This window comes from Oncorhynchus masou, chromosome 15, assembly GCF_036934945.1.
Source record: "Oncorhynchus masou masou isolate Uvic2021 chromosome 15, UVic_Omas_1.1, whole genome shotgun sequence".
Taxonomy (NCBI): Eukaryota; Metazoa; Chordata; class Actinopteri; order Salmoniformes; family Salmonidae; genus Oncorhynchus; species Oncorhynchus masou.
The window spans coordinates 19,201,286-19,227,545 of record NC_088226.1 but is presented as its reverse complement, the minus strand read 5'-3'; the positions used below and the strand labels follow the sequence as shown (position 1 = coordinate 19,227,545).

The following is a 26,260-nucleotide window of genomic DNA, read 5'->3' as shown; positions in this document are numbered from 1 at the left end:
CAGTTATGAGCCTGAACAGAACTGAACAGTTATGAGCCTGAACAGAACAGTATGCCAGTGGAGGTGAGGACAGCATAAGGTGATCCGCCTGTGGTTTGTGACAAATTCATTGTATCCAATTCAATTGCAGTAATTCCGTTACTAAGTATTTTTTTTGTTGTTCTTCGTAAAGCTGTTACCATATTTGAAGTTTTAATCATAATTCATAAACAAAATGTATATCAGTTAAATCACTATAACTATTTGGTAGGTGTACCATTACTTGTTATGTCTGTGAACGTTCAGTGTCCTTCCTCCCTCATGAGGCAGAGAAATGTGAAAATATCTTAAAGATGTGGGATTTTTGTTCCGGAATGACAAGGCAATATTTCTGTAACTTACAGAAGGCAAACAATTTCTCATTATTGTGTTTTGATGTATTTCTGATATTTTTTTCTGGTAGATGATTTCTAAGACCCCTTTTCTATCTGTTTATCCAGAAACCAAAGCCTCTACATATGAAAAATGTATCTATGCCTTCATTTCCCAAACCAAATAGACTCTTAACTTTCATTTGACACCCAATGTGATATTCTCCCATAAACAACACATGTTGGTGCTCATGGGTCCTTTTACATGGAAGTGCCCAGAACTGTTAGTGCTCAGTGTACTTGTACACTCACTAGTACATGAGAAATAAGGTTAGCTATTTAATTTTCTAGGTGTGTGTGTATGAAGTCTAATTTATGTCTGTCAGTCTCATCTCTTTCTTGTGACTCCACAAAACTCCAAACCAGCACTGTTTGGCATACACCAAATGGAACCTTTTACCCAGTCACCTTTGACCCCTCAGCAGTGGTTGCTGACCCTTTGTTTCCATATCTCTGTCGTCCCACAGTCTCTGTCTGTGCCTTTTCACTCTCTTAGTTGAAACATCTACTCTGTAGACCAGTAGAGGATGTCTCAGCCCCAAGACCAAGTTAATTTCTACTTCTTAGTCATTCTTTAAAAAAAAAATATATGAATCTGTTTTCTGATGATGACAGCGTTGCACATTCTTGGCATTGATCTCAACCAGCTTCATCTGGAATACTTTTCCCACAGCCTTGAATGAGTTCCCACATATGCTGAGCACTTGTTGGCTGCTTTTACTTTACTCTGCGGTCCAACTCATCCCAAACCATCTCAAACCATCTCAATTGGGTTGAGATCGGATGATTGTGGAGGCCAGGTCATCTGATGCAGCACTTGGTCAAATAGCACTTACACAGCCTGGAGGTGTGTTGGGTCATTGTCCTGCTGAAAATAGAAAGATAGCCCCACTAAGCGTAAACCAGATGGGATGGTGTATCACTCCAGAATGATGTGGTAGCCATGCTGGTTAACCTGTTGCGACGAGCAATCCCGTATCCGGGAGCATAATTTATAGCCTCAAGCTCATTACCATAACGCAACGTTAACTATTCATGAAAATCGCAAATTAAATGAAATAAATATATTGGCTCACAAGCTTAGCCTTTTGTTAACAACACTGTCATCTCAGATTCTCAAAAAATGCTTTTCAACCATAGCTACACAAGCATTTGTGTAAGAGTATTGATAGCTAGCATAGCATTAAGCCTAGCATTCAGCAGGCAACATTTTCACAAAAACAAGCTTTAAAATCATGTACCTTTGAAGAACTTCGGATGTTTTCAATGAGGAGACTCTCAGTTAGACAGCAAATGTTCAGTTTTTCCAAAAGGATTATTTGTGTAGGAGAAATCGCTCCGTTTTGTTCATCACGTTTGGTTAAGAAAAACCCCTGAAAATTCAGTCATTACAACGCAAACTTTTTTCCAAATTAACTCCATAATATCGACAGAAACATGGCAAACGTTGTTTAGAATCAATCCTCAAGGTGTTTTTCACATATCTATTTGATGATAAATCATTCGAAGGCAGTTGCCTTTCTCTTCTGAACCAAATGGAAACGTGCATGCAGCTGGAGATTACGCAATAATTTCGATGGAGGACACCAGGCGGACACCTGGTAAATGCAGTCTCTTATGGTCAATCTTCCAATGATATGCCTACAAATACGTCACAATGCTGCAGACACCTTGGGGAAACGACAAAGTGTAGGCTCATTCCTGGCGCATTCACAGCCATATAAGGAGACATTGGAACACAGCTCATTCAAAATCTGGGACATTTCCTGTTTGAAATTTCATCTTGGTTTCGCCTGTAGCATCAGTTCTGTGGCACTCACAGATAATATCTTTGCAGTTTTGGAAACGTCAGAGTGTTTTCTTTCCAAAGCTGTCAATTATATGCATATTCGAGCATCTTTTCGTGACAATATCTGGTTTAAAACGGGAACGTTTTTCATCCAAAAATGAAATACTGCCCCAGAGGTTCAAGAGGTTAACTGTGCCTTTAGTTCAAAATAATTCACTGACAGTGTCACCAGCAAAGCACCATCACACCTCCTCCATGCTTCACGGTGGGAACCACACATGCCGAGATCATCCGTTCACCTACTCTGCGTCTCACAAAGACACAGCGGTTGGAACCAGAAATCTCATATTTGGACTCATCAGACCAAAGGACATATTTCTGTTTTTTTTCTTCTGTATTCCACCTCTACATTGTCACAACACAACTGATTGGCTCAAACGCGTTAAGAAGGAAATAAATTCCACGATGGACAGATTTCCACAGGTCTAATGTCCATTACTCGTGTTTCTTGGCCCAAGAAAGCCTCTTCTTCTTATAAGTGTCCTTTAGTAGTGGTTTCTTTGTAATAATTTGACCATGAAGGCCTGATTCATGTAGTCTCCTCTTAACAGGTGATGTTGAGATGTGTCTGTTACTTGCATTTATTTGGGCTGCAATTTCTGAGGCTGGTAACTCTAATGAACTTATCCTCTGCAGCAGAGGTAACTCTGGGTCTCCCTTTTCTGTGGCGGTCCTCATGAGAGAGAGTTTCATCATAGCGTATGATGGTTTTTGCGACTGCACTTCCAAAGTTCTTAAAATGTTCCGTATTGACTGACCTTCATGTCTTAAAGTAATGATGTACTGTCGTTTCTGTTTGCTTATTTGAGCTGTTCTTGCCGTAATAGGGACTTGGTCTTTTACCAAATAGGGCTAACTTCCGTATACCATCCCTACCTTGTCACAACACAACTGATTGGCTGAAACACATTACAAAGCACACCTGTTAATTGAAATGCATTCCAGGTGACTACCTCATGAAGCTGGTCGAGAGAATGCCAAGAGTGTGCAAAGCTGTCATCAAGGCAAAGGGTGGCTACTTTGAAGAATCTCAAATATAAAATATATTTTGTTTAACCCTATTTTTTTTGCTTACTACAAGATCCATATGTTCTATTTCATAGTTTTGATGTCTTCACTGTAGAAAATAGTTTAAAAAATAAAGAAAAACCCTTGAATGAGTAGGTGAGTCGGTGTGTCCAGACTTTTTTATCCAAGTGACCTCTGCCCTGTTGCATCACTAGCGCAGTGTTTTGGGTTAATTCCCAGGAAGCAGGTTTTATGGGAAACTATGAGGCCCAGAGGGTAATCTGCTGTCTAAGCGTAGGAGGGGATAGAGAAGACATGGGGTGGTTAGAGGCCAGGGCAGTGGAATGGTCTGATAAGTACTTCAAGTTCCACAACAGATAATGGACTATATGCTGTTTTGTCCGATTTTGTCTTCATCGGCCAAACACTTTTCGAGGCTTAAAGCTGCCATCCTTAATGGCAAAACGTCCATTTGCTATATTACATCAAAAAGTTATGGGAAACAACACATTGTTTTCTTCTCCTCTGACATGCGTGTGTTAAGAGCACAACAGTTATCGGCATTTGATTTTTTTCTCCCCCCGTGCTGCACGACGCTCCTCGGCTCGGCTAACAGCGGTGGTGGGGTGGCCATGACGCGGTTTCCCGCTACTGCCAATCTCCACTTTTAAAGGGATCGCAATTCCAAGTATTCAAATCCCTCTTTATATGCTTTTAAATTCCTTGTTTAGATCTGTTCCTCGACCAGCTTTGTGTCTTGAAACTCGTATAGCCCAGCCTCGAACTAAGAAAGGGAATCCAAATCCTAGAACTTCCAGAAGCTTTGGGTTAAAGTTGGATGGGAATAAGCCTGCATGGGGATAGATTTGCCAAGTCATTGTCGTGGTTGTCGTCATCATCATCGCCTAGCAACGGAGTAGAGAGAGGAATGCCCTTGGTGGGCGTGTTCTCCAACAGGTGGCAGAGGGGCGCGGCGGGGGGGGGGGTGAATGTGTCCCGTGATTTATGATTCCCCTCAACAACTAAAGATGAAGGGTACAATAGTTCTCCCCCTTCTCTCATCTCCTCCCAAGCCTCACCAGCCCCGGGGGAACAGAGTCATTTGGGACATTATCATGACAATGGGGAGGACAGGGGGAGTTTAGAGGGAGCTTGATAAACTATCCACCGTGATGGCACCAAACATGTCTTAATAATATCAGTGTATTTTTATGCATTCTAACGAAAAACGTATTTGTTTTGGAACTTTTGGTGCCGACGTCGTCTTTGCATGGTGTCCATGGAGCAGTGTCATGATGCATCCTCAAGCAGAATAATTTCATCACTGTGTGTGTGTGTGTGTGTCTGATGCTATTGAGGAATCTTTGCTGGCTCTTGTAGCGTCCTGTTTGTCTTGGCTGCAGCCTGCAGTCCTCTGCTGCCGTTTCTGTCCTCAGTCACTGTTACCATTCCAACTGGAGTAGCCTCACGTCCACCCATCAACAATGTGTGCGTGCGATTCTGACTGGTGCCATCAAGGGAAGCATGTGCCATTTGAGCACTGTAGCTTCCTCTGGTAAGAGGGAGTAACTAAGGACTCCTGAAGTTTGTGTGTGTGTGTCACAGAGCTCGAGGGCTGAGGTCCCCGTTCAAGTCGGTGTGCATATTTCTGACTGTGCCATTCTCCTGTCTGATGTGTTAATGATGCATGTCTGAGTGTACGGTTTGTGTGTTAGTATGCATGCTTGATTTATGTTACAGACTGTGGTGTATGTGTGTGTCAGTCTGAGTGTGTCTGCCTTTGAGAGAGAGAGAGATCTATCCATCTATCTATTCTGACCGTCTGCCTAACTACAGTCCACTGTGCTGTACCTGTGGAAGAGGTTGGTATACACCATGAGTGTGAGGGTCGGCCCGGGGTATTTTCTTTGCGCATCCCAAGTCGATAGGAAGGGAAATGTAGCAGCGGAGGTACTTAAAGAACCGGCGAGGCGGAGCTGCCGGAGTGGTGACAGGAAGTCCCATCAGCTGCAGTGGCCTCTGGGAGTGTTCTGTTCTTAGGGACAATATCTTAGGAACTCCGCTCGGCCCGGGCCATCCCCTCCTCTCTTTGTTTGAACAGGGACTTCCCCAGTCGGACACTGAGGAAAGGAGAGGCTTCCCTCCCCCCGCAGGACCATCCGAGCCTATATGATAGTCTCATTCAGTGCCACGTTTTGTCAGATCTTTCATTAATTAGCCACTGTGTCTCACAGTATAAGACTGTTGTAAATGGAAGTTATCATAACGTGTTACCTCCTCTGAGCATTCGCTTCTCTCTACTCGGCTGGAGTACAGCCCCAGTGACTTAGGTAGCCACACACACACACTGTCACTGCTGCCCCAGAGGGGTTACACAGAACAGTGATTCCACAACAACTGGTTCTCAGGGAACAGAAGCTACTTCCTGGAGGTCAGAGTGAAGGTGACCCGGCTGTGACGACTTCCTCTCTGAGCGGAGGAAGGCCTAATTACCAGACACACGCTTAGGGTTATGGACGTCACAGGGGGCAACTGGACACACACACACACACACATGCATGAACAAATATTTTGGCTGCTACATTGTTTTGGCTCTCTGTTCAGCGCCTGTCAGGAAAGGTGGAGCAAAGGAGATTCTCGACAGTGGTGGATGCCATTTTATAAACACACAAATGTGTCTTTGTGGGGGGGGGTGCTCAATATGAGAAAATCATTAACAGCATTCTTTGTGGAACTTTCTCTCTCTTTCCTCCATCTGTCTCTTTCTCTCTCCTCCATCTGTAATTACCTATTATCTCCGTCTCTCTCTCTTTCTCTCTCCTCCATCTGTAATTCTCTCTTACCTCCGTCTCTCTCTCTTTCTCTCGCCTCCATCTGTAATTCTCTCTTTCAGTCTCTCGCTTTTTCCCTCCTCCATCTGTAATTCCCTCTTGTCTCTCTGTCTACCCTCTCTGTTTCACCCCCTCTCACATTCTCTCTCTCTCTCTTAAACCCCCTATTCTCGGTCTACCGTTTTGCCCAACCTCTTCCCTACACCTCTTCCCTACACCTCCCCTTTTCTTACTTAGCTCTGTCATCTTGTGTTGACAGTCATTCCAACAGTGGGAATACTATCTTATTGGCCAGGGTGGCCGTGGTGAGTATTGTGTCAGGTGCACCTTTCCGGCACACCCTTCTGTGTGCGACTGTCGTTATGTCAAGGCAGCTAGCAGATATTAGCTCGATAACAGACGTTATTCAAGTTTTGCGAACCACATTCTTAAATCACAATTCTTTTGCGCACCTAGTCTGAATCTGATCTGGTTTTGGGCCTTGAAGGGTTGAGTTAAGACCCGTAGAGAACATGTCTGGAGGAACACCAAGTAACCAATATTCCCAAGCGTTGCCAACGTACAACTCTGCGACGGCTGGTGTTTTTCCCGTGGCTCTTTGTTATCGTTTCTGCTTTGCGTGTCTGGTCTCGTGGGTGTGTATTTGAATTGCAATTGTGTGCCTTTTTGTGTACTTGTGTGTACTAGTGTCCTTGGTTACATTTGCGATGCATTTGGATAAGTTGATGAATGGAAGATACTGTCTGTGCTTGACTGTTGATACAGTAGCAGGTATTCTGGGTCGTTGGCCTGCTAGAGAAATGCTTTTCCGAATTTGACATCTAATTACGTTTTGAAATAAGGGACAGTTATCTCTCTCACACACACACACACACACACACACACACACACACACACACAGTGGTTGGGTGAACACTAGACTTTCTGGTCAGACAGCCTTTGTCGTAATCCATTGTGGGAGAGAGGCTCTTGGGGCTCAGAGAGCAGAAAAGCTGGGAAACTCCTAAGACACACATGCGCACACACATCAGGCAGATCACTAGAAATAGACTTCAATGTCAGATGTTTGAAAAGTTCCTGAAAATGTTGATATACACCTTCCTCGGCGCTCACAAAAAATAATTAACTATTGTCCAGCACTGGCGCGAACTCATGATGCTCGGAGGCGAGGTGTGCTGCCCAGACCAAGTCGCGCTGCCCAGACCAAGTCGCGCTGCCCAGACCACTGTACCATGGTAGTTCACAATGCTCTAGCAAGCCAGGAGAATACTTGGTGGAAAAAGTGATTTAATTTTTTTTTTGTTGTTGTTGTTCTAAGCTTTCCCCAAACCATACCCCTAACCTTAACCACTCAGAAGTAATACCTAAACTTAACCCTTTGAGTAGTTTCTGTTTGAGCCATGTACCCAGGTGTAATAAACCGTGTAACCATGTAGAATTAACGCCTCAAAAATAGATATTCATCCACAACAGGTCACATTTTGAAGTGAAACTATGAGACCTTGTTGCAGGCCGCACCCCCCCCCCACTCCACTTTCACCGAAGTGTGGAAAATCCAAGTCGGTGTCCAAGTATGAAAGGGACACAGCTTGGCTAGTTACCTTGGCGGAGAGGTTGTGATTGAATCAGTGCGACCATTAGAAGAAGGGGAGTATGAAGGGGATGCATGGTGTGTGGTCTGTTACAGCCTGGAGAGGACCGAAGACTCTGCTTTAGTTCAATAAACTCCCTTGCTCTCCTCTGCTTCCCTTGCCCCAGAGATTACACACAATGTTGAATTATTAACAAATCCTTCTGGAGAACACTTCACCACTGTGTGTGTGTGTGTCTCTCTCTGTCTCTCTCTGTCTCTCTCTGTCTCTCTCTGTCTCTCTCTGTCTCTCTCTGTCTCTCTCTGTCTCTCTCTGTCTCTCTCTGTCTCTCTGTCTCTCTCTCTCTCTCTCTCTCTCTCTCTCTCACACACTAACAGAGAGAGAATTTTATTAAGTGGGGGATATACTGTACATTGGTGAATTGGTCAGTTGTGTTTTTTGGAGTGTCTGTGTATGTTTTTCTGTCTAGCATATCTGTGTCCCCCAGTACTCCTTGAAAGCAGTATGGGTATCATGTGCCCATAAGCACAGCTTGCAGCGCGCGCTCGACATTCCTTGTCATGGTTTCAGACATGATTCAATACAGCTGCTGTAGCAACATCTGCCCATCAGTCTTGGCTTGGATCAGTCCTGCCCACCAGTCGTACTGCAGCAGTGAGAAGGGACCCATACAGGTTAGATAACGATCAGTTGGTGGCGCTCCGCCCAGCGCCGAAGATCACTGACACTCGCTTAAAGCTCTCCCTCTGAATATCTGTGCCACGTGCGCACACACACACACACACACACACACACACACACACACACACACACACACACACACACACACACACACACACACACAGACTTCTACCATCCTCTCCCACTTCCTTTTTTGTCTAGTTTCTGGGGTGACTTGGGGTAAGAGTGGGTGGGCCTGGATCCTGGATCTTCCCAGTCCTACGCCCTCCTCAGTCCTACGCCCTCCTCAGTCCTCGCCTGACTGACGAAATATCAAAACAACAATGGGGGAGTGGTGCTGTTGTGGTTATTTTGACTGTCGTTTTGCAGAAGTAAGAATTTTTGCAGTTCCTCTTTCTTCTCCCCGTGCGACAGAACCTTGGTGCAGGGAAATCAAAACAAACTCCCGTCCAAACCCTCCTGTCCTCCCTCCCTCCTTCAAGTCTTCCCGGCAGTCTCCGCACAGCAACACAGCTCGGCCTGTCGCCAAGTATACGGCAACTGCATCCCCCCCCGGTAACTGCATTGCTATGCCGTTGGTCTTAAAGGGCCAGTGTTCCAGGAAGATTAGCTGATATTATGGCCCCAGCTAATGGGTATCCCAATACCCCCACCCATCAATTTCCCAAGACAAACCAGACCACGCTGACTCTGAATGTCTTGCTAGATCGCTTCTAGCACAGCCTCCATGGCCAAATCACAGTTGAGCTAGAATGAAGCCTTGTTTAACACCCTGTTGAAGAAAGCCACGTTGTGACGGCAACTCAATTAGGTTGGTCGGTTGGAGCCAGACAGCTGGAACAGCTGGGTGGATGGCTGACCTGTCCTGGCTTGGCCTGGCTGGTACTGAAGGTTCCAGATCTGATCTGATTCAGCTGGTCTTAGAAAGATGTCTTCTGCTGCCTTTGCCAGTTGCATACATGGCAAACGCTCATTGCCAGTGGTGTTGAACGAAGGCGAGGTAATTGTCACTGTAGAAATAAGCAGAAACCCAATCCTCTCTTGTGGGACCCACGCCCTTTAGGAATAGTGCATGCAATGGTGCCATGGTTTAGAATCATTTCAAACCAATCAGTGTCAAGGAGCAGAAGTTGTAGGAAATGTTTACATGGACTGGCAATTCAGAGCTGCAACAGAGTGGTGATATAGAGCAGATGTATGGGGAGGTAGTATCTAGTCGTTTTCTAATATTGACACCAGTGTTCAGTGATATTTAGAAGAGTAGTTGCATGGAGCAATAACACTCTTGTGTCCTTGGCAATGATAGAGCACATCTGTGGGTGGCCTCGGTACGTAAGAACTAGTATCGAGACAGGTGTACAGAGTAGTAGTCTGTATGAGTGGAAAACAAGCTCTTACTTAATACAATGACTCATAAAATACTTTTCCAACAGGCTGTGGGGTGCTTGCCTTTGATCAGGCTGTAGGTTTGGAAGCTAACATGGAACTACTGCTCACCACAACACCACTTTATTACCACTACTAAATGCATTGGCCTTTTTCCTTTAAATGGGCCTGGCTTCTCCTGGGCCTCCACGACTCCTCCGCCACTTAATGACGGAGAGAGCAGGTACTGCACCGCCAGGAACCTGACACTTGATGACTCTGCATGGGCTTGAAGTGTTTCCAGGTCAACCCTGCCTAGCTTGGCCTAGCTTGGCCTCTCTCCCCCTTGTTTGTTTGTCTCTGGTAAGAAGCCCTGTGGTGGACAGTCTCCAGAGTGGTGCAGTGATATAAGGTAGCTGTGCCACTAGAGATTCTGGGTTCGAGTCCAGGCTCTTTCGCTGCCGGCCGCCACGGGGCGGCGCACAACCGGCCCAGCTTCGTCCGGGTTAGGGGAGGGTTTGGCCGGCAGGGATGTCCTTGTCCCATTGTGCACTAGCGACTCCTGTGGCGGGCCGGGTGCAGTGCACGCTGACACAGTCGCCAGGTGTGCGGTGTTTCCTCCGACACATCACATAGGTGCGGCTGGCTTCCGGGTTAAGTGGGCATTGTGTCAAGTAGCAGTGCGGCTTGGTTGGGTTGTGTTTTGAGGACTCCCGTTTCTCGATCTTCGCCTCTCCCGAGTCAGTGTTGCAGCGATGAGACGACTGTAACGACCAATTGGATACCACGGAATTGGGTAGAAAAAGGGATAAAAAGAATATAAATGAATAAAGAAGCCCTGTGGTGCTTGTTATGATGTGTTGTGGTTGGGTTGAGTTGGTTGGTTGGATCACTGGTCTGGTTGTTGTTTGCGATGCTGCCAAACTCCCAATTGAGTGCTGTGTGGAAAAGAACCGGACTGGGTCTGTAGTTTGGACCCCGAATGACCCATTTGATATAATATGATCATTTAGCAGACTTTTATCCAATGCCAGTTCATTCATAACTCACAACATTTTCAGCATGTTGGCATTGCCAACGTACAACCATAAACGTTGTGTACCCAGCACTGTGCTCCATTGAGCCGTGGAAATTGGTGTTTCGGTGATTAACTTCTTCAGGTCACAACTTAAGTTTAACCCCTTTGGGTAAAGTAACTCTTACCTCTTACGGATACAATTTCCAATATTCCCAAGCTAAACTTGTGGACATTTTACAGAACATTTTATGTCAATTTACCCATAGATTTAACAGACCAAAACTCTGAAGACCAGCTCTTCCTTCCTGTGACTGTCATAACGTCAGTTGTGTGTAATCTCTTTCTGCTCTCCTGTTAGTGGCAATAATGTGCACAGACAGTCAAATGAGCCAGAAGCTCCATTTGTTCCATTCCGTTAATGTGACTTTTTGTAATTATTCTGATAATGGCCTACATTTACTGCTATTACTCTCTCATCCATCAGCTACTCTCTAATGGGAAAGTGGATGTAATGGTCTGACGGGCCACGGTGGGGAGGGGGGTTAACAAATGGCCTTGTGGGTTGCGTCAGCGTGAGCGAGCACTTGCTGTTAGGTTTCATCATGCGTGATTCTGGCACGCTGTGGAGCGAGACGGAGAGTTAGTTCCTGCTTCCCGCTAGGAAGGGTCTGCCCTGAATCCACAAAGCTCCGGACATGCACACGTTCAGAATACCATACCCGTCTACCCTCCACTCAGAGGCCAAGATCTTCACCTCCCTTCACCTTCAGCACAATAGACCTGAGAGCAGGGTTACACGAGACGTCGACATTGGTTGTGTGAGATCATGTACACGTCCTCCCTGCCGTTAGTACATAGCAATCTGGGAAGGAGAGGCGTGGAGAGGGAGGGAGAAGGGGAAGGGGGTTCTTCTCCATGAAGTCATCAGCGTTTAGATACATGGGTGCCAGCGGGGGATGACATTTTTCATTGAGGTTAGTTCCATCGCTGCCCCACTTTTAGCAGTTTAGAAAATACGGTTTGCGCTAAAATGAGGAGATTAGTCATGCCTTCAGTTTGCTTCTCTGGTGTCTCTCTGGGTTCCCACACAATAATGGACCGTAAGCAAGATGGCCGCCGAACGGAACCAACGCTCAAGTTACGTTAGACGGAACCAAACGGGCTCATGTCTCTTGAGCTGTCCACTGAATTATTACGACCACCATTCTAACTGTTATTACATTTTGTTTACAATGTTCCAGGGTGTTTTTATAGGGTATTGTCTACGCCTGCCTGACATATCTTTGCGCTGGAAAAGCAACTTCCTTCACACGAATTCGACACATAATGGCACTTGGCACTCCTTTTTCGAACACCAAACCCCCATCGACACACCAATGTAAATGTCAGTGTAAGCAGACACACCTGGCCTAACTCGGGAGTTAACCAGTCTCCAGGGAATGTTTTGAGAGTAGGAGATCGATGCGCCAAGTGCATAGCGGATCAATGGGACACCATTAAAGCGATGTACCTGGCTGGATTTAGTGCTACTACCAGGGTCATCCATGGGAGCTTTCTCAGGTGTGTGTGTGTGATTCTGTGAGCTGCTTAATGTCTAACCCACTTTGACTTTCTGTGCAAAAAGATTGTATATTTTCCCAGATATACACAGTAGTAGGAAAAATAAATACATTGGGTTGTATTTTCATGTTACAGTCTTCTAGTATATATTTGAGAGGAGCTATGTAAATTTTGTAGAGCGGGTAGTATGCATTGAATGTATATAGCAGCGTGGTAGTACATTAGCTATAAGGGCTAGCTAGTGTATCAAGTATCTGCTGACAAATAATGTCATTGCTTTTGGGTCAAGTAGGTACTGAGGTGAAGGGGTACTGTGTATTTGCGGAGTGATACTGCGTTAGATCACCTTCACACACCACAGATGGAGACACTGGGAGGAACAGTAGTCGTCAGACGGACACTTCGGTCTGTCCACACTTGACTCCACTCAAAACACTTTGCCTCACAACTGTCACTTTTTGAAATGTCAACCGTTGTAAACGTTGACTCGTCGCGTCGGGGTATCTGTCGTTGTTTCTTCTCCCGGCTGACCTGTTCTCCAGTTAACTTCTTTACGTGCACGTTCATGTGAGAGCGAACACACACACACACACACACACACACACACACACACACACACACACACACACACACACACACACACACACACACACACACACACACACACACAAACTTCCCTTTCCAACTGTCTCCCCTGATTTTGTCTGTTCTCTTTCTCAGCCTGCGTCTGTTGATTAATGAACGGGACAGACAAAGGCTCCAGTCAGCGCCACATAAATACAAACACATGTTCCTCAACCACCACCCAGCTCAGCAGAGCGGAGTAGAGGGAGAAAGGAAAGGAGCGATAGGGACAATGGAAGGTAGTGGCGATGGGATTCCCCCATTCCATTCCTTAGTAAAGCACCACCCACATAGCTGTGATGGAGTAAAAAAAGACACACACAAGCACACATTTGAAGCCGACACACACACGTTTGAAGCTGGCACACACACACACACAGATATACACTTGAAGCCGCATGTGTCTTGTGAACCACCACCACAGTTTTAAGCCTCATGTTTCTTGTTACAACTTTCCAGTCTTAACCCAAGACTCAGAAGGTGTGTGTGTGTGTGTGTGTGTGTGTGTGTGTGTGTGTGTGTGTGTGTGTGATCACTGGTTTTGTTATTCATAGACCTTTCAACTATATGACCAGTTAATCATGGACAGGCTACTTGCAGTGTTCATTTCCTCATGACATACTGCAGCCTTTTTGAATGGAATGTGCCCTTACACGAAGAAGGACAAATGGTTGTCATACCCTGCTTACGTCAGTCAGATGTTCTACTTCATTTCTGGGCATCAAGTGGGATTCTTTGCAGATTTGTTCCCGGACCTTTTCTCGCTTTTAAACCTCTCGGATTGGTCGGACTGGCAAATCTACTGCAGAGAAGATTCCGTGACACTGACGCTACTCAAATACGTCAAGGAAACCACGTGTTGTAGCCACCTGTTTCCAAACGCCGCGGTGTTCTGTACCCCAAGCGTAGGAGGAGCTCCGGGATGCTCTGAACAAGCCTATAGGGGATACTGGTGGTGGTGGTGGTGGAGGAAACACTCTGAAGGACAGGATGGTGAAGAAAGATGGGCTTTGTTAGGCGTCTGGACTTTCTCAGTAGTGATATGAAAAGCAGCCTTGTGGGAGACTAGACCTTCCTCCATCAGTCAACAGGCTGTAGGCAGGGAGACCAGAGTGGAACACACACACGCGCGCACACACACATCCACACACACACAAGCTTATACTAATTTGCACACACACACACACACACACTAGCTAAAAGGCAAGATTATTGGGCATCATACACACACCTATTCAAAATGCCAATCCATGATGTGACCCCCTATGACAAGCCCACATCTCTGTCCTCTCCCTTTGTCTGTCCTCTAGAGTCTGTGGAGTCTTGACACTTCGACTGTGAGGAGAGCTGGGGGGGATGGAGAGGAATAAAGATACGGGGAGAAGGAGGGGTGAGGGAATGTTGAGATGGAGGGAGCGGGTGTGTGTGTCTGGTTTTTATCACTCGATCCCCATCAATCGTGCTGTTCCCAAGGACGACGTGTCCTGAGTGCCTGGTTCTCCCTCGAGGGGCCCGCTGTACCCGTTCTACATCGCTCATCATCTTTCTATCTATACGTCCTCCTGTCCTCTGATTTCCCCCCCCCCAAAGTCCGTGATGTCACGTTTAGTTACCCACTCCGTCCCTCGAGCGCCACCCTTCCGACCCCTCACTCCTTTCTCTCTTCCCTGTTTCAAGGAATCTCTCTCTCCCTCCCCTGCCACCCGCTCTCGGGGTTGCCCTGATCTTTTTAAGTCTGGCGTCGGGAGCGATCCCTGTCGCTGCGGGCGCAACCCTGGACTTTCCACTCTGTCTGCTTGTCTGTCTCTACGGTGATGTGCTAGTTACACGGAGGAGAGCCGCCTGCTTCACCTTCACCCTTGTCCTATTTTCCCTCGATGCCGTACAGAGAATGACAGCCTTTGTCAGTGGTTGTCTCACGTTGACACTGTGTGGACGCAGAAACACACTCTTTCTGCGTCCACACGCAAGCCGAGCTCTCCCACTCCCACTGCAACATTTAACCAATTAAAAACAGCACTGTAGCAATGAGGTTTGTGCAGTAAGCTATAGCCCCAATACATTATCACCGCATATTGGCTCTGCTTGAATTGCCCTGCCAATGCATTGTTGTTCGGACTCAGATGGCGTAATTACCACCACTCAAATGAAGTTGGGAGATTTCTCACTCAACATAAAACATATACATTGGTCTTCTACCCCTAGTCCCCGCTCCCCCCGTTTAATTTGGGACTACCCCTCCTTCACCCCCTCTCCTCCATTCTACTGTTGGACCCCCGTGGAGTTCAGAGCTATAAGACAGGAATGTTCCTGGGGTGAGCTCTTCCATCTTGTGTCACGGGGGGGTTGGAGGTCTGGGAGAGCTGTTTGGATAGGCTGGGGTTACAGAGCGAGTAGGCTAGGCAGAACGGCCCACTGTCAGCCCCACCCCCCCCCCCCGAGCCTGGTCACCCCTGAGCCCTGGGGGTCAATGCTCATTAGGGCCTTATGCATGAATGTCAGTGAGCGGCTCGACCGGCCCTCCTGCTGCAACCATTAGTCTTCCCCAGGCCAGGCAGGGTCAACTGACCACAGGGACAACCTTCAACCCCCCCCCCCCACTACCTTCCATCTACTCCCCCCACAACAACACACTCCACAATGGGGTTCAAGCCCTCCCTCTTACTACAGGCCTCAAAAGTTTCCAAGTGTATTTCTTTGTGACGTCTTTGTGTGTGTCTTTTCTTTGTTTTCACTGTCTCCCTTCATTGAATTTTCTCTTTATGCTTGGATGATATCATTAACCGCCCCCTCTCTCTTCTCTCTCTCTCTCTCTCTCGCTCTCTCTCTCTCTCGCTCCCTCCTTTCTCTCTCTCTCGCTCTCTCTCTCTCGCTCCCTCCTTTCTCTCCCTCCGCTCTCTCTCTCTCGCTCCCTCCCCCCTGTCTCTCTCGCTCCCTCCTTTCTCTCTCTCGCTCTCTCTCTCGCTCGCTCTCGCTCCCTCCCCCCTGTCTCTCGCTCTCTCCGCTCCTCGCTCTCGCTCCCTCCCCCTGTCGCTTCGCTCTCGCTCTCGCTCTCTCTCTCTCTCGCTCTCGCTCTCGCTCCCTCCCCCCTGTCTCTCTCTCTCCCCTGTCTCTCTCTCTCCCCTGTCTCTCTCTCCCCCTGTCTCTCTCTCCCCCTGTCTCTCTCTCTCGCTCGCTCTCGCTCCCTCCCCCCTGTCTCTCTCTCTCGCTCTCGCTCTCTCTCTCTCTCTCTCTCGCTCCCTCCCCCTGTCTCTCTCTCTCCCCATCTCTCTCAGCAGATGATGCCTCCAGAGTGATTGAGTGCACTCCTGACATTCCTCATAACCGAGGTTGGCATTTGGAGCTTTAAATGTTACCCCCTGCTTTCTTCCCATGATTCACGGTTATGAGCTCATTATACCAGCTGCTCCTCATCCCGTCCCACATCATATCCACAGCCCGAAGGTACCGCAACGCTCACCAGGTCAGTCACGTACTGTATAACCCTCCTGTCTGCATTGCCTCAAAGCTGTATAAAGGTGTGGGGAACTGCTATAAGGGGGCTTGCGTAATGGTTGTGCGGGCGTGTGTGCGTATAAACAAACCGCATCCCCCCCCCCCCCGGGTATCGTCACATTAGAGAGGATGAGTGAGCATGTTGTTAGGTAGAAATTCACATTGTTTCCTCGAAACGCCATTACTTTGAAACATCAAGGAGAACTCTTACGGGGAAACGTGTGTTTTAAAAGGCTTTGAAAGCGACGAATGGAACGCTGCTGTTGGTGTCTGTGTCAGCGAATGGTGTTTATGTTGCCGTCGTCCTCTCGGCCGTTAGTGGAAAATATCCGAGAACATTTGCTCCTGTTGCCCTTCTGCGCCTCACTGACGGTCACATGGCAGGTGATGGTGGCCCGATGGTGACTCTGACGGGCCTTAGGTGATCTGCTGACACAAGCCTGTCCTTCGCGACCTGCTCTTCCGCTGAGGGGAGAGAGAGACTCCATGGGTAGCCCACAGGACTGCTGGGAATATCCCCGTAAGATCACCAATGAGAGGCCATGGTTCTGGGTGACCTCTCGTCTGGTCTCTGTTGAGTGGTGCACAGTCAGCAGGCGACACAATGGGTTTCAGCGCTAACTGGACGGCCATTTTGGGGTCATGACTTCATGACATTATAGAGGAGGGATTCTCTACACAGTGTCCAGACACAGTGTACAGACAATGTCTAGACTAGAGGTCGACCGATTAATCGGAATGGCCGATTAATTGGGGCCGATTTCAAGTTTTCATAACAATCAGTAATCTGTATTTTTGGACACTGAATTGCCGATTTTAAAAATATATATTTAAAAATAATAATTTACATTTTTAAAATATTTTTGGGTGACAGATTGACAGATTTTTACCTTGTCAGCTCAGGGATTTGCATTTGCAAAAAAATCTGTTATTGCACCAATGTACCTAACCATAAACATCAGTGCCTTTCTTTAAAATCAATATCATCAAATCAAGTTTATTTATATAGCCTTTCGTACATCAGCTGATATCTCAAAGTGCTGTACAGAAACCCAGCCCAAAACCCCAAACAGCAAGCAATGCAGGTGTAGAAGCACGGTGGCTCGGAAAAAACTCCCTAGAAAGGCCAAAACCTAGGAAGAAACCTAAAGAGGAACCAGGCTAATACACAAGTATATATTTTTAAACCTGCATATTTAGTGAATATTGCCTGCTAACATGAATTTCTTATAACTAGGGAAATTGTGTTCCGTGCAAGCAGTTAGGATATATGCAGCAGTTTGGGCCGTCTGGCTCATTGCGAACTGTGTGAATTCTATTTATTCCTAACAAAGGCCGTAATTAATTTGCCAGAATTGTACATAATTATGACATAACATTGAAGGTTGTGCAATGTAACAGCAATATTTAGACTTAGGGATGCCACCCGTTAGATAAAATACGGAACGGTTCCGTATTTCACTGAAAGAATAAATGTTTTGTTTTCAAAATGATAGTTTCCGGATTCGACCATATTAATGACAAAAGGCTCGTATTTCTGTGTGTTATTATGTTATAATTAAGTCTATGATTTGATAGAGCAGTGTGACTGTTGTACTACCTCTTGTACTTCCGGCGCCGACAGAGATGGCCGCCTCGCTTCGCGTTCCTAGGAAACTATGCAGTTTGTTTTTTTACGTGTTATTTCTTACATTAGTACCCCAGGTCATCTTAGGTTTCATTACATACAGTCGAGAAGAACTACTGTATATAAGATCAGCGTCAACTCACCATCAGTACGACCAAGAATATGTTTTTCGCAACGCGGATCCTGTGTTCTGCCTTACAAACAGGACAACGGAATGGATCGCATGCAGCGACCCAAAAAAACGACTCCGAAAAAGAGGGAAACGTGGTGGTCAGACTACGGAGACGGGCACATCGTGCCCCACTTCCTAGCATTCTTCTTGCCAATGTCCAGTCTCTTGACAACAAGGTTGATGAAATCCGAGCAAGGGTAGCATTCCAGAGGGACATCAGAGACTGTAACGTTCTGTGCTTCACGGAAACATGGCTCACTGGAGAGACGCTATCCGAAGCAGCCAACGGGTTTCTCCACGCATCGCGCCGACAGAAACAAACACCTTTCTGGTAAGAAGAGGGGTGGGGGTGTATGCCTTATGGCTAACGAGGCATGGTGCGATGAAAGAAACATACAGGAACTCAAATCCTTCTGTTCACCTGATTTAGAATTCCTCACAATCAAATGTAGACCGCATTATCTAGCAAGAGAATTCTCTTCGATTATAATCACAGCCGTATATATCCCCCCCCAAGCAGACACATCGATGGCTCTGAACGAACTTTATTTAACTCTTTGCAAACTGGAAACCATTTATCCGGAGGCTGCATTCATTGTTGTTGGGGATTTTAACAAGGCTAATCTGAAAACAAGACTCCCTAAATTTTATCAGCATATCGATTGCGCAACCAGGGGTGGAAAAACCTTGGATCACTGTTTCGGAAAAGCTGACCACGACTCCATTTTGCTGATACCTGCCTACAGACAAAAGCTAATAAAAGAAGCTCCCACGCTGAGGTCTGTCCAACGCTGGTCCGACCAAGCTGGCTCCACACTCCAAGACTGCTTCCATCACGTGGACAGGGACATGTTTCGTATTGCGTCAGATAACAACATTGACGAATACGCTGATTCGGTGTGCGAGTTCATTAGAACGTGCGTTGAAGATGTCGTTCCCATAGCAACGATTAAAACATTCCCTAACCAGAAACCTTGGATTGATGGCAGCATTTGCGTGAAACTGAAAGTGCGAACCACTGCTTTCAATCAGGGCAAGGTGTCTGGTAACATGACTGAATACAAACAATGCAGCTATTCCCTCTGTAAGGCTATCAAACAAGCTAAGCGTCAGTACAGAGACAAAGTAGAATCCCAATTCAACGGCTCAGACACAAGAGGCATGTGGCAGGGTCTACAGTCAATCACGGACTACAGGAAGAAATCCAGCCCAGTCACAAACCAGGGGGTCTTGCTCCCAGGTAGACTAAATAACTTTTTTTGCCCGCTTTGAGGACGATACAGTGCCACTGACACTGCCTGCAACGGAAAAATGCGGTCTCTCCTTCACTGCAGCCGAGGTGAGTAAAACATTTAAACGTGTTAACCCTCGCAAGGCTGCAGGCCCAGACGGCATTCCCAGCCGCGCCCTCAGAGCATGCGCAGACCAGCTGGCTGGTGTGTTTACGGACATATTCAATCAATCCCTATACCAGTCTGCTGTTCCCACATGCTTCAAGAGGGCCACCATTGTTCCTGTTCCCAAGAAAGCTAAGGTAACTGAGCTAAACGACTACCGCCCCGTAGCACTCACTTCCGTCATCATGAAGTGCTTTGAGAGACTAGTCAAGGACCATATCACCTCCACCCTACCTGACACCCTAGACCCACTCCAATTTGCTTACCGCTCAAATAGGTCCACAGACGATGCAATCTCAACCACACTGCACACTGCCCTAACCCATCTGGACAAGAGGAATACCTATGTGAGTATGCTGTTCATCGACTACAGCTCGGCATTCAACACCATAGTACCCTCCAAGCTCGAGACCCTGGGTCTCGACCCCCGCCCTGTGCAACTGGGTACTGGACTTCCTGACGGGCCGCCCCAGGTGGTGAGGGTAGGTAACAACATCTCCTCCCCGCTGATCCTCAACACTGGGGCCCCACAAGGGTGCGTTCTGAGCCCTCTCCTGTACTCCCTGTTCACCCACGACTGCGTGGCCATGCACGCCTCCAACTCAATCATCAAGTTTGCGGACGACACAACAGTGGTAGGCTTGATTACCAAAAACGACGAGACGGCCTACAGGGAGGAGGTGAGGGCCCTCGGAGTGTGGTGTCAGGAAAATAACCTCACACTCAACGTCAACAAAACTAAGGAGATGATTGTGGACTTCAGGAAACAGCAGAGGGAACACCCCCCTATCCACATCGATGGAACAGTAGTGGAAGGGGAAGTAAGTTTTAAGTTCCTCGGCATACACATCACAGACAAACTGAATTGGTCCACTCACACAGACAGCATCGTGAAGAAGGCGCAGCAGCGCCTCTTCAACCTCAGGAGGCTGAAGAAATTTGGCTTGTCACCAAAAGCACTCACAAACTTCTACAGATGCACAATCGAGAGCATCCTGGCGGGCTGTATCACCGCCTGGTACGGCAACTGCTCCGCCCTCAACCGTAAGGCTCTCCAGAGGGTAGTTAGGTCTGCACAACGCATCACCGGGGGCAAACTACCTGCCCTCCAGGACACCTACACCACCCGATGTTACAGGAAGGCCATAAAGATCATCAAGGACATCGACCACCCGAGCCACTGCCTGTTCACCCCGCTATCATCCAGAAGGCGAGGTCAGTACAGGTGCATCAAAGCTGGGACCGAGAGACTGAAAAACAGCTTCTATCTCAAGGCCATCAGACTGTTAAACAGCCACCACTAACATTGAGTGGCTGCTGCCAACACACTGACACTAATTCAACTCCAGCCACTTTAATAATGGGAATTGATGGGAAATGATGTAAATATATCACTAGCCACTTTAAACAATGCTACCTTATATAATGTTACTTACCCTACATTATTCATCTCATATGCATATGTATATACTGTACTCTATATCATCGACTGCATCCTTATGTAATACATGTATCACTAGCCACTTTAACTATGCCACTTTGTTTACATACTCATCTCATATGTATATACTGTACTCGATACCATCTACTGTATCTTGCCTATGCTGCTCTGTACCATCACTCATTCATATATCCTTATGTACATATTCTTTATCCCCTTACACTGTGTATAAGACAGTAGTTTAGGAATTGTTAGTTAGATTACTTGTTGGTTATTACTGCATTGTCGGAACTAGAAGCACAAGCATTTCGCTACACTCGCATTAACATCTGCTAACCATGTGTATGTGACAAATAAAATTTGATTTGATTTGACTGAGCGATGGTAGGCAGCAGCATGCTCGTAAGCATTCATTCAAACAGCACTTTCGTGTGTTTTCCAGCAGCTCTTCGCAATTCTTCAAGCATTGCACTGTTTATGACTTCAAGCCTATCAACTCTCGAGATTAGGCTGGGTTAACCGTTGTGAAATGGCTAGCTAGTTAGCGGGGTGCTCGATAATAGCGTTTCAAACGTCACTTCCTCTGAGACTTGGAGTGGTTGTTCCCCTTGCTCTGCATCGGTAAAGCTGCTTCGAGGGTGGCTGTTGTCGATCTGTTCCTAGTTCGAGCCCAGGTAGGATCGAGGAGAGGGACGGAAGCTATACTGTTACACTAGCAATACTAAAGTGCCTATAAGAACATCCAATTGTCAAAGGTATATGAAATACAAATCGTATAGAGAGAAATAGTCCTATAATTCCTATAATAACTACAACCTAAAACTTCTTACCTGGGAATATTGAAGACTCATGTTAAAAGGAACCACCAGCTTTCATATGTTCTGATCAAGGAACTTAAAACTTAGCTTTTTTACATGGCACATATTGCACTTTTACTTTCTTCTCCAACACTTTGTTTTTGCATTATATAAACCAAATTTAACATGTTTCATTATTTATTTGAGGCTAAATTGATATTATTGATGTATTATATAAAGTTAAAATAAGTGTTCATTCAGTATTGTTGTAATGTAAAAATACATTTTTTAAAACCCGGCCGATTATCGGTATCGGCGTTGAAAAATCATAATCATTGTTTTCTTTGATGTACAGCCTTGGAGGCATGTGCTGTACTGTGGTTTGATAGGAGAGGTCCTAGCCATCACCCCTCGGCAACCATCGGTAGACTTAACCTGCTGATAGGAGAACAATTAACTCATCAAGCTAACGAGCTAATCGAACCTTTCTCTTTCCCCGAGGGGTGACATCATTTGAGTTTGTGAGCCGTCTCGGTGGGGACTGTGTGGGGTGAGGGTGTGTCTTCTCTTCAATTCAATAGATAATATTCAGCATTATGTTTCTTCTCCTTCATCAATTTGCTTTAGGGAGATAGCCAGGAGGGGAGTTAGACTCCAATGAATCGACGGCCAGTGGCACTGAGGTACAGCCCGCTCATTATCTGACGCGAACACCATTTACAACAGGAATGAGTGAGGGGAGGAGAGGGAGAGTGGAGAGAGTGTGTGTGTGGGTGTGTTTGTAGAAACGGCATCAGACTGATAACCCTTCACCCAGCCTGTGGGGAATATGCCCAGATAACAGAGAGATGAGACTTGCCGGACACTCTGAAAGCAAACATGCTCTTTCTCCTTTTTTGTTGTTGTTGTTGCCGTAGGCATTGAGCAACACTTACAGTTGATTTTCCTTCTTTCTTTTTTCTCTCTTTCTCAGAATTAGGCAAGTACAGATGTCTCCAAGTGGTTCAATTCCTATAAATGTGTTGAGTTGTTCAGGTTTTGCTTTGTTGGCAACCAAAAGTAGCCTTGTCTAACTGGCCTCTAGCTTTCAAAACTGGTGACAAATAATTTATAGTGTGACATTTCTATTCTAAGGTGTTCAAATTTCTATTTTAAGTGTTCATTTGAGAAATTTAAATGTATTTTTTTTTACCCAGGAAGCTCCAGTGATACACTATATAAACAAAAGTATGTGGACACCCCTTCAAATTACTGAAATAGCCACACCCGTTGCTGACAGGTGTATAAAATTGAGCACACTGCCATGCAGTCCCCATAGACAAACATTGGATGGCCTTACTGAAGAGCTCAGTGACTTTCAATGTGACGCTGTCATAGGATGCCACCTTTCCAGCAAGTCAGTTTGTTACGTTTCTGCCCTGCTAGAGCTGCCAAGACCAACTGTCAGTGCTGTTATTTTGAAGTGGAAACGTCTAGGAGCAACAACGGCTCAGACGCAAAGTGGTAGGCCACCCTAAATAAGTGGTGCCTCTTACAGAAGCACAGGGGGGACCAGCTCCATAATAATGCCCATGATTTTGGAATGAGATGTTTGACGAGCAGGTGTCCACATATTTGAGGTTATGTAGTGTATAAAGAATCTCTTCTCCCAAGGGCGGCGTCCTTGCAGCTGTCCACTGGCCCTTGGGGACTCAAGGAATGGCTGCTCTGTTAACTAAATTCTCAGACAACCAATGCTTTTTCAGTTTTAACAGACGACAATCGGTGGCCTTGTCTCGTGTCACTCGCCTCTCTTCTCCTCTTCTTTTGATGTGTCATCATGTGCTCCGCTGTGTGGCTGACTTCAAAGCCTCCCATCGTCTCAAAGCAGCCAAGGCGAGAAACACTTTGAAACACTTAGACACCAATCAGACACTTTAATCAAACCCAATTTTACACAGGTCATGTCTTTCATGTCTGTTGTTTAGTGAAATTAGCTGTAATGTCTGAGTTGACTATTGTTATGATGCAGCTTTTCAAGATATCTTATATGTGGGGTTATGATATGTGTGTCGATGTGTTCCTTATATTTACTGCACATTTGTCCTTACTAAGAGTGTGTGTGTGTGTGTGTTTATCTGGTAGAGAGGATTATTTGGGGATTTACACAGTATATGAGTGAATGGATCATGTCAATGCATGTTCCTCCTGAGACTGTAACACTGTGTGTGTGTGTGTGTGTGTGTGTGTGTGTGTGTGTGTGTGTGTGTGGGGGGGGCTGATCCTCTCCTGTGCTCCAGTGTTCTCATGCTATCAGCTGATCATGCTATAATGCTATCAGAGGCTCAGAAAACTTCTGCTGGGCTACAGCTGGAGCAGCTGTGTGTGTGCGTGTGCGTGTCATAGAGATGGATAGAGATCACTACTTGGAAAGAACCCGTTTTTGCATGGACATTACCATTGAGGGCGTCCACCAATTTGAAGTAGTCATCTGGGTGTGACTTCCTCTGGGTGATGTAAGGATCACATGATTCCATCCGGGTCGTCAGGAGGGATCAGCCAATCAATTATAATCGCGAGCTAACGCTTCATAACTGCAGGCGACAGTGAATCGCTAACCTTGGCTTTATACCTGTTCATACAACATCTTCCAGGTGGCAGTGTGGAACCCTCCCAGATTGTTTATTAACTCATGGAAGTAGTAGACAAAGAAATGTGCCTTCAAAATGGAGATGGCCTCAATGGTGCTGCCCATATTCTCACAGACGCCATAATGGAACAGATACAAAGATGAGTGGTCTATCTTTGTCTATGGTACGCACGCACGCACGCACACACACACACACTGAGAGTGTAGCTAGTCATCTGTGAGTGTACTTTAGTTGTCTGAGAGAAGAGGGGGTTCGATATCTCAGCCTGACTGAGTCATTTGTTAGCTAGTGTCCGGGGTTGGCACCCCAGCCTAACTCTATCATAGTGTTTATTTGACAGAGAAAACAATCCTACGCCATTACCACAGCCCAGGGAGCAGGGGAGAAAACCACACACCGTGTGGACTCCGTTAAGGTCAAGAAACAAAACGGTGACACTCATACTGTAGGCCTACACGCGCAGTCACAAACAGTAACACACCAGTTAGCAAGCGTATTAGAGGACACACACATCGTCTCCCTGCCCCCTCCCATTCCTCTCACACTCCTCTCAATGGACATTAGTATGAGAAGGAGATTCGACTCTCTCGGTCTCTCTCTCCCTACTCCCTTATTTCTATCTTGTTTTAGTTCTCTGCCACCCACCTATCTGCCTCGTATAGTACACTGAACTAAAGTATAAACGCAACATGTAAAGTCTTGGTTTCATGAGCTGAAATAAAAGATCCCAGAAATGTTCCATACACACAAAGAGCACATTTCTCACATCTTTTTTTACATCCCTGTTTGTGAGCGTTTCTCCCTTGCCAAGATAATCCATCCACCTGACAGGTGTGGCATATCCAGAAGCTGATTAAACAGCACGGACAATGGGGGACAATAAAAGGCCACTCTAAAATGTGCAGTTTTGTCACTCAACACAAGGCCGCCGATGTCTCCAGTTTTAAAGGAGCGTGCAATTGGTTAATTTCTCTACAATAAGCCGCCTCCAATCTCATGTTAGAGAATTTGGTAGTACGTTCAACTGGCCTCGCGGACCACGTGTAACTATGCCAGCCCAGGACCTCCACATCGGACTTCTTCACCTGTGGGATCATCTGATACCAGCCAGCACCAACTGTCAGAAACAGTCTCAGGGGAGCTCATCTGCGTGCTCGTGCGTCCTCACCAGGGTCTTGACCTGACTGTAGTTTGGCGTCGTAACCGACTTCAGTGGATAATTGCTCACCTTCGGTGGCAACTGGCACGCTGGAGAAGTGGTGCTCTTCACAGATGAATCCTGGTTTCAACTGTTCCCGGGCAGATGGCAGACGGAGTGCATTGTGTCGTGTGGGCGAGAGAGTGCCCCATGGTGGGGTTATGGTATGGGAAGGCTTAAGCTACGGACAATGAACACAATTGTATTTCATCGATGGCAATTTGAATGCACAGAGATGCCGTGACGAGATCCTGAGGCCAATTATCGTGCCGTTCATCCGCCGCCATCACCTCAGGTTTCAGCGTGACAATACATGGCCCCATGTCGGAGTGATCTGTACACAATTCTTGGAAGCTGAAAATGTCACCCCCGTTGAGCATGTTTGGGATGCTCTGGATCGACATGTACAACAGCGTATTCCAGTTCACGCCAATATCCAGCAACGTTGCACAGCCATTGAAGAGAAGTGAATCAACCATCCACAGGCCACAATCAACAGCCTGATCAACTCTATGTGAAGGAGATGTGTTGCGCTGCATGAGGGAAGTGGTGGTCGCTCCTAGTT

The 26,260-nt window shown here is 46.5% G+C and overlaps 1 pseudogene; it reads left to right on the top strand.

Annotated features, from left to right (window-relative positions):
• LOC135555827 (retinoic acid receptor alpha-like) overlaps window positions 1–26,260 on the top strand; it is a 187,040-nt pseudogene that overhangs the window by 17,259 nt on the left and 143,521 nt on the right.